Source organism: Bos indicus x Bos taurus, chromosome 12 (assembly GCF_003369695.1).
Source record: "Bos indicus x Bos taurus breed Angus x Brahman F1 hybrid chromosome 12, Bos_hybrid_MaternalHap_v2.0, whole genome shotgun sequence".
NCBI classification, from domain to species: domain Eukaryota; kingdom Metazoa; phylum Chordata; class Mammalia; order Artiodactyla; family Bovidae; genus Bos; species Bos indicus x Bos taurus.
The window spans coordinates 32,233,556-32,242,248 of NC_040087.1; the positions used below are offsets into that span (position 1 = coordinate 32,233,556).

The window sequence follows — 8,693 nt, forward strand, 5'->3', positions numbered from 1 at the left end:
CAAAGGATGAGATGGTTGGATGGCATCACCAACACAATGGACATGAGTTTGAGCAAACTGTGGGAGATAGTGAAGGACAGGGAAGCCTGGCGTGCTGCAGTCTATGGGATCACGAAGAGTGGGGCAAGGCTTGGCCACTGAACAACAACAACACTAAGCTCTAGAAACCCATGAGGCTCCTAGCATCTGAGACACTCCAGTCTCTGGTCCAGCGGGTCTCGCAGAACACGCAGCATCTGTCCAGTGTGGGAGCTGATGAAGAGCAGGTCGGGGACAGGACCAGGCTGTTTCCGGCTGCCTGATAACGCCTGGCGGTGCTCACCTGACACGGCGGCCCAGAGGCGGCAGGAGATGAGGGAGGTTGTTTGTGCGGTGGATTTCAATTACCCTCAGCAAATACTGTCCACGTTGTAGAACAAACAGGATCGCCCAGTCAGCTCATGGGGCAAGAGGGAAAGAACTTTACCCATCATTAATGTTTGACTGCCTTTCTCAAAAACTGTAACCTTTAACCCCCAAGTCAACTCTCAGTTGAGGCTGCTGGGTCAGTTCTGGTGCTGGTTTGTCCATGGGCCAAAGCGGTTTTGATCAGGAGAAACAATCAGAAAGATAAGCTCTCTAAAGCACCCACAAAGCAGACACAGGATTTCCCTAGCAGAGGTAACTAGCCACTTAGCCCTTGTTTGGGCTTCCCTAGTGGCTTAGCTCGTAAAGAATCCACCTGCAATGTGGGAGACCTGGGTTCGATCCCTGGATTGGGAAGATAAACAAACAAACAGAAAGATAAGCTCTCTAAAGCACCCACGAAGCAGACACAGGATTTCCCTAGCAGAGATAACTGGCCGCTTAGCCCTTGTTTGGGCTTCCCTGGTGGCTCAGCTGGTAAAGAATCCACCTGCAATGTGGGAGACCTGGGTTTGATCCCTGGATTGGGAAGATCCCCTGGAGAAGGGCACGGCTACCTACTCAAGTATTCTGGCCTGGAGAATTTCATAGACTGTATAGTCCTTGGGGTCGCAAAGCGTTGGACATGACTGAGCGACTTTTACTTAGCCCTCGTTTGGAGGATAGAGTCCTGTCTGCCCAAGCACCCCCGCACCTGGGGTGGAGCTGGGCCTTTGCAGTGACGGGTGATCAGAGAAGGCCTTCTACCTGGGGCAGGGCAGCCAGGTGCTGCCTGAGACGTGCTGTGATTGACTTGGACCTGGAGGTGCCGTGAAGACAGGAAGGATTTGATCTTCCACGAAGATGCCACCCTCACTGTTCACGAGCCACCACCAGATCTTAATGAAATAAGGACTCCGTGTCTGAGTCTGACGTGGGGGACAGAGTATTTACATGTGAGATGGTCAGGGTCCACAGAGCCCCAGGACCTATGAAGCAGGGGCTTCTGTGACCACAGACCACCTGGGAAAGGAGGCAAATTTCCCTCCTCTTGCATTATGAATGACAGGCCATTCCAGACACTTTCAGCTTTACAGATGACTCACGCCTTAATTATTTGTGACCTGACAGTGAGCCATTAGGAGTTAGTGTATTATTCACAAACTAAACAGCGCAAGACTGGATACACCCAGAGCCCCTCTCAACCACCCCTGCCCAGAGATCCAGCTATCATGAGGCTTGGCTCCGGGTCCCTGCAGCATAGCTGGGATTCCTGCAGTTTGGGGGGAGGAAAACTGTCACCTGTCTGTCTTGAGCTGGTCATGTGTCACGATTGCCGCTTCTCTGGCTTTTAAATTATAACCTACTGTGGGTTTAGCTTTGCTACCGCCCACTTAGATCAGGGTGAGTTGTCTGGTTAGCTCTGCAGTGTGTAGGGGTATGTTAGCATCTGTTTAAACTTCTGGTCGTAACACAGCAATGCTCCAAAGCAAACCACCACCCACACCCCTACTGCAAAGTTTAAAATGAGCATAATTCTGCTGAATGTATCTGAGGGGCTCTTTCTCTGTGTCATATGGAAACGGATGGAGGGAGGTAGATCAGAAGGGTTTCAGCTTGTCACAGTGGCCTGTGGTCTGAGTTCTGCAAGTCTGGCGTTACATTGCACCAGTATGTACAGTCATAGGCAATAGGTATTAAGAAACCAGTTCTCAGGGGGTAAAAATGTGTGTGTGTGTGTATAATGTACTTAATATATAGGTTTATTATACACTATTATTGCATAATTATTATACATTGTATAATAATATATAGGTTTATTATACATTATAGGTGTGTATATAATAGATGTATAGACATGTGATATAATTTACAAATTTTTAAAAAGTATGTAATTTTTTTAAACTTTAAGCTTTTTATTTTGTATTGGGGTGCTGTTGTTCAATCACTAAGTCATATCTGACTCTGAGACCCCAGGGACTGCAGCACGCCAGGCCTCCCGGTCCCTCACTGTTGGGGTACATAGCTGATTAACAAGGTTGTGGTAGTTCCAGGTGAACAGCAAATGGACTCAGCCCTACATATACATGTATCCATTCTCCCCGACACCCTGCTCCCATCCAGCCTGGCACATAACATTGAGCAGAGTTCCACGTGTTATACAATAGGTCTTTGTTGGATATCCATTTTAAATATAGCAGTGTGTGCATGACCCCCCAAAGTCCCTAACTATTCCTTCCCCCCCAAAAATATGTAATACTATTGATTGTAAATTCCATTTATCTAGTTGAGTCTCACAGAATGCTGTCCGTTAATTTTTGTTGCACACTTGAATCCACAGCCAACCTAGAGGTGCCACTGATGAACAAACATAGTTCCAACATAACTGTTAGTTGCTATTTTTGCTCAAGTGTAAAAGTAAAACAACAAAAACTATCAAAACTTCAGTTATTTATCAGTGATGTGTGTGTACTCTTTACCATGTCAGATAATATTTTCATATACTGGAAGGATACATTTTGAATTTTCCAGATACTCACAATTTAACAGTTATACACATAACATACTTTCTCAGTTTAATCTGCAGTGTTAACATTTCCTCCATCACTTTCTGAAGTCTAGACAATCAGCAAAACAATAAATCAAGCCCTGATACGTAATCAAGCTCTGACTGATTTAACAATGAATCAAGTGTTTTGCCAGTTTCTATGGTGCACACACTCTCACCAAGGCTGGTTTCCACCTACTGATGTGACATCACTGAATGTGGGGTTGATAAGAGATGCCCAGTAAAGCATCCTTATAGGGTTTCCACAATAATCCAATGACCTCAAGAATACAGATAAATAGTAAAGTGCAGTAAAAGACAAGTAGTAAGTGATCAACTTCGAATATACCACCTTCTTTTCTTACACGATTTATTGTTCAGAATGACTCTTTAGGGGATGTCCCTGGTGGTTCAGTGGTTAAAAATCTGCCTTGCAATGCAGGGGACACGAGGTCAATCCCTGATCTGGGAGCTAGGATCCCACATGCCGCAGAGAAACTAAGCCCACACACTGCAACTTAGAGAGCCTGCCGCAGCAAAAAGTCCTACCCGTGGCAATGAAGAGAACCCACACACCACAACTAAGCCCCAAAACAGCCTAATAAATAAATGTCTTTAGAAAAGAATGGCTGTGTTTAATAACTGATTTGGAAGGTACCGGGAGGTTCTCAGGGGCCGGTACCGGCTGGCCCGGCACACCTTTGTGTCTGCGGCAGTGAAGGTACCTGTGATTTCAGAGAGGCTCTTTATTCTTTCAGACACAGTGACTGTGTCCCGTTCTGACTTCTCTCAGCTTATAGTTTGGCCGCCTCCAAGCCTGGCCCACTCTCTTTAGTATTAGCCCTCACCCCTCGTCACTGTCGCAGGTCCAGTGCTCACCCCACGACCAGGACCGACGAGCTGTGGCCACAGAGCCTGTCTACACAGGCTGAACGGGCAGGTCTGCACTTGCAGCCCCTGCGGGACGCACAGACCCTGCCATAAAGAGGGCTAGCAGCAACATGAAAATGAGGATGCGAGTGCCAGCCAGTGACTAAAACCCTAGTGCGACCATAAAAACCTGCCCCGGGTTACGTCTTGAGAAACAAGGTGTTGGCTTTTAAAGTGTTTAATTTTCTCTCCCTTAAAAACTTAACCCAGAACTTTAATTACAGGCAGATCATAAAACTCAGATTCCAATATCAAAGGACACGTCCAAGGATATGTGTGGATGATTCATACATCTTGCAGTGTTTTATCAGAGGACTAAATGTCGTTTTTCGCCCCGTGTGACTGCACTGGCCCTTTTATTGGTCACGTGTGGAGTTTATTTTTTTAAGTTTTATTTTTTATAATAGCTAATTCTTTTCTAAAAAACCAACATTCAATTACTTTTTTGGCTGTGCTGGGTCTTTGCTGCTGCACAGGCTCGTCTCTAGTTGTGGGGTGCGGGCTTCTCCTTGCGGTGGCCTCTCTTGTTGCAGAGCACAGGCTCTAGAGCGCTCCGGCTTCAGTAGTTGCGGCACGTGGGCTCCATAGTTGCGGCTCCCAGACTCTGGAGCGCAGGCCCAGTAGTTGTGGTGCTCGGGCTTAGTTCCTCCGAGGCATGTGAGATCTTCCCAGATCAGGGATTGAACCCATGTCTCCTGCAATGGTAGCCAGATTCTTTACCACTGAGCCACCAGGGAAGCCCATATCTAATTCTTCATGAGGTCTTAACATTTTTTTCAAAAAGGGCCCATCCATGTGAAAATATAACCAGACAGAAATATTTTCTCCATCTCCCTCTTCCAATTTCTTATTGGATTGAGCCAGGATCCTGCAGAGGAGGGCCTGACATCTTCCTGCCCACCCCAACCCCGTCCATCCAGATTCTTCCAGACTTGCTCCTGGGCTCTGTTTCCACCACGTGGTGTTCCAGGAAGGAAGTACCATAGACTTTGAAACTATTCTCTTCTCAGAAGAACCTTCACCTCTGATCTTCTTGGGAGAAAATGTTTTAAAGAAAACCGATAAGCAAATCGTTAATTTGGAGGCCATAACTTTGCTGACAAAGGTCCATCTAGTAAAAACTATGGTCTTTCTAGTAGTCACGTATGGATGTTAGAGTTGGACCAGAAATAAGGCTGACTGCTGAAGAAATGATGCTTTCAAACCGTGGTGTTGAAGAAGACTCTTTAGAGTCCCTTGGACAGCAAGATCAAACCAGCCAATCCTAAAGGAAATCAGCCCTGAATATTCATTAGAAGAGTTGACACTGAAGCTGAAGCTCCAATACTTTGGCCACCTGATGCAAAGAGCAGACTTACTGGAAAACACCCTGATACTGGGAAAGATTGAAGGCAGGAGGAGAAGGGAATGACATAGGATGAGATGGTTGGATGGCATCACCAACACAATGGACATGAGTCTGAGCAAACTCCAGGAGATAGTGAAGGACAGGGAGGAGTCGCCAAGAGTCGGACACAACTAATCGACTGAACAACAGCAACAATACTACAGGAAAGATACGTTTAAATAAGTGCCTTCTATTCATGTTATATATGAAGTAATCAGTTGAATAAGAAAAATTAAATCAATTCTTCTTGACCTAAGAAGCCTGGAGCCTCACAGCTTTCTGTCTTATAGGCAGGGGAAACTGCAGCCTTGAGATGCAGCAATCTGGCTTCCAGGAGGAACTGGAGAGGTACGGGTGCAGGTAGCACTGGCTAAAACACAACCGTCACCCACAGTCTGAGCAACCTGAATGCCGACAGCATTTACGTGCATTCAAATGGACCCTTTTATTTGTGCCCAGATGGCGTATTGACAAAACTGCCTTCATGAAAAGGTCTTTTGACGACAAATGCATTTTAGTTTTGGGAAGAGGGGGCGTTTCTTGTTGGGCATGATTGATAAGGTTTAAATGTCCCCTTTCTTCTGGTAAAACCAGCTCTCAACTCATCTCACACGGGGAATCTCAGGGTGTGGGGAGTGATGGACTGAGAGCCTGGTTTTGAAGGTTGTCCTCATCTCCGAGGGGCTCCCGAATCACGCCTCTGGGGTCTCCTCCCTCTGGGTCCCCCACCTGCTCGTCCGTGTGATGGGTATCCTAACATAGCAATGGCTTCCATCTGGTTCCTAGAGAGGCGGTCAGTCCAGCAAGACAAGCTGAGTGTGTGCGTGCCTTAGCTGGAACTTGCTGCTGCCTCAGCCCAGTGAGGGTGGGGTTTCCACAACTGGCCAAGAATGTAAAACTGGTTGTTTGAACCGGGGATGCTTTTATGAGCTTATGCAGGTGTCCAGTGTTGGACCACAGTCTGTATATTTATCTATAAATACCAGAAGCCCAAGTTCCCTTCTGAGGCTGGGGGATGAGGAGGAAGAGGGGTGAAGCTGGACTTCCTCCCAAGGATGAGGAGCTGAGCGAATCAGTCTATTAGCAGCACCTTGTGGGGACCAGCCGTGAATCCCAGGATGTTATTCACTCACAAGAGATTGTTGACTGAGTCATATTCACCTAAAGTAGAAAATGATTCTCTGATATATGCCCCAAATAATTATAGATGAATGGCTAAAGCAGTTGGAATGAAATTCTTTTTAAAATGCTTCCATCTATATTTTGGTCAGATTTCACTTCTGAGAATAAACGTATGTATTGTGGAAATGACAGCCTAAATTAATAAAAACACAGGAAAAAACCTGTAATAGAAACTGGAAATTTCTGTAACTTCTGCCCAATCCAGAAATTTGGGAGATGTTAGATGAGACATCACCTATAGGACCAGGAATTGGGAGCATTTCCTAGGTATTAGTAATAGGTTTGGCTAAATAGGATTGAGACCTCTGGTCACCATTTTCAAAGAAAGAATCACTCTGACTGCAGGGACTAACACACAACCTAAATGGACATTTAATGAACATTTAACAAATAAACATGTTTGATGCTTATGGTAACGATAAGTGCTTTACATATTTGGATCAGTGTGGTAAAATAACTGTAGGTCTGTATCAGCCATGAGATCACTGGTCTAAGGTCCAAAGAAAAATAATACTTTATATCAGTGTGTTTACATGTTAAATATAATCAGGGCTCTCACTCTCTCCACATATATCAGCATATGTCATATTTTGTGCTTTTATTTTGTTGGATTTTTTCCCTTTTTTTTTGGCTGCACCACATAGCAGTTTGGGATTAGCAGATGCAAACTGTTGAATATTACATGTGAAGTGAAAGTCGCTTGGTTGTGTCCAACTCTTTGCGACCCCAAGGACTATAGAGTCCATGGAATTCTCCAGGCCAGAATACTGGAATGGGTAGTCGTTCCCTTCTCCAGGGGATCTTCCCAACCCAGGGATCGAACCCAGGTCTGCAGCATCGAAGGAGGATTCTTTACCAGCTGAGCCACAAGGGAAGCCTGAATATTAGAGAATAGGTAAACAACAAGGTCCTACTGTGTAGCACAGGGAACTATATTCAATAGCCTGTGATATGCCACGATGGAAAAGAATATGAAAAAGAACGACAGTGAAAGTTTTAGTCATGTCTGACTTTTTGCAACCCCACGGACCGCAGTCCTCCAGGCTTCTCTGTCCATCGGGTTCTCTAGGCAAGAATAGTGGAGTGGGTTACCACGCCTTTCTCCAAGAGATCTTCCCAACCCAGGGATCGAATCCCCATCTCTTACGTCCCCTGCATTGGCAGGCAGGTTCTTTACTACTAGTGCCACCTGGAAAGCCCCTTAAAAAGTATATATATGTGTGTGTGTGTGTGTGTGTGCACACTCATGGGCACGTGCTAAGTTGCTTCAGTTGTGTCGACTCTTTGACCCCACGGACTGCCGCCTGCCAGGCTCTTCCGTCCATGGAATTCTTCAGGCAAGAATACTGGAGTGGGTTGCCACTTCCTCCTCCAGGAGATCTTCTTGACCCAGGGATTGAACCAAGGGCTTCTGAATTGCAGGCAAATTCTTTACCATTGAGCCACCAGGGAAGTCCAGTGACGTCTTGGTGGGACTAAAGTCAGCCAGGCAGGACTGTTTACATCACAAGCACTACAAACCAGGGTTCATCTTCTCCACAAAGAGCTGGTTGTTAAACGTTTACCAGCAGACTGTTGGACACGCCTAACTGAGATGAGGACTGAAAAAGAGCATTTTCAGATGGAGGGTGCCAAGGACTTCACCGATGAGAAGATACTTGAACTGGGCCTAGCATGCAGAGGAATAATGTCTGGGTTTGGAAGCATCTCTTCAAGGACTTTGCTGTCTTTTGCCATTTTTAAAATCAGTCGGGTATTCATTTTTCTGCTTCGGGTTTTGGAAGAAATATGACAGTGGGAACAAACCTGTGAGGCACTCAGTATCCTCCTGAGTGTCCCTCTGAAGTCATAGCGGAAGCACAGAGTGGCGACCCTACGCACAGGGATCAAACCAAGGGAGCTAACTCTTAGCAGAGGATTTTTAAGGTGAGAGGAGTACAGCAAGAAGCTGATCAGGGACTTCCATGGTGGTCCGGTGGCTAAGACTCTGCGCTCCCAACGCAGGGGTTCTGGGTTCAATCCCCAGTCAGGGAAATAGATCCCACATGCCTCAGCTAAGCCCTGGTGCAGCCAAATGAATAAATAAATAGACATTTTAAAATAAATAAAGAAGAAGCTGATCAGCACCGCAGATAGAATTTTCCAATCCTGGATATTTTCCTGTTCAGCTCAACCTAAACTACCCAAATGACCAGAACAAATCTTATCCATCAGAAATTATGAAATGTATTAATTTGCATTAAAAGAAAATAAGTTTCAGGG

The 8,693-nt window shown here is 45.7% G+C and overlaps 1 non-coding gene across 1 annotated transcript; it reads left to right on the plus strand.

Annotated features, from left to right (window-relative positions):
* The first annotated feature begins 8,392 nt into the window (after positions 1 to 8,392).
* TRNAG-CCC lies at positions 8,393 to 8,465 on the plus strand. The gene has a single exon. It is a non-coding gene; the product is annotated as a tRNA-Gly (tRNA).
* The last annotated feature ends 228 nt before the right edge of the window (positions 8,466 to 8,693 follow it).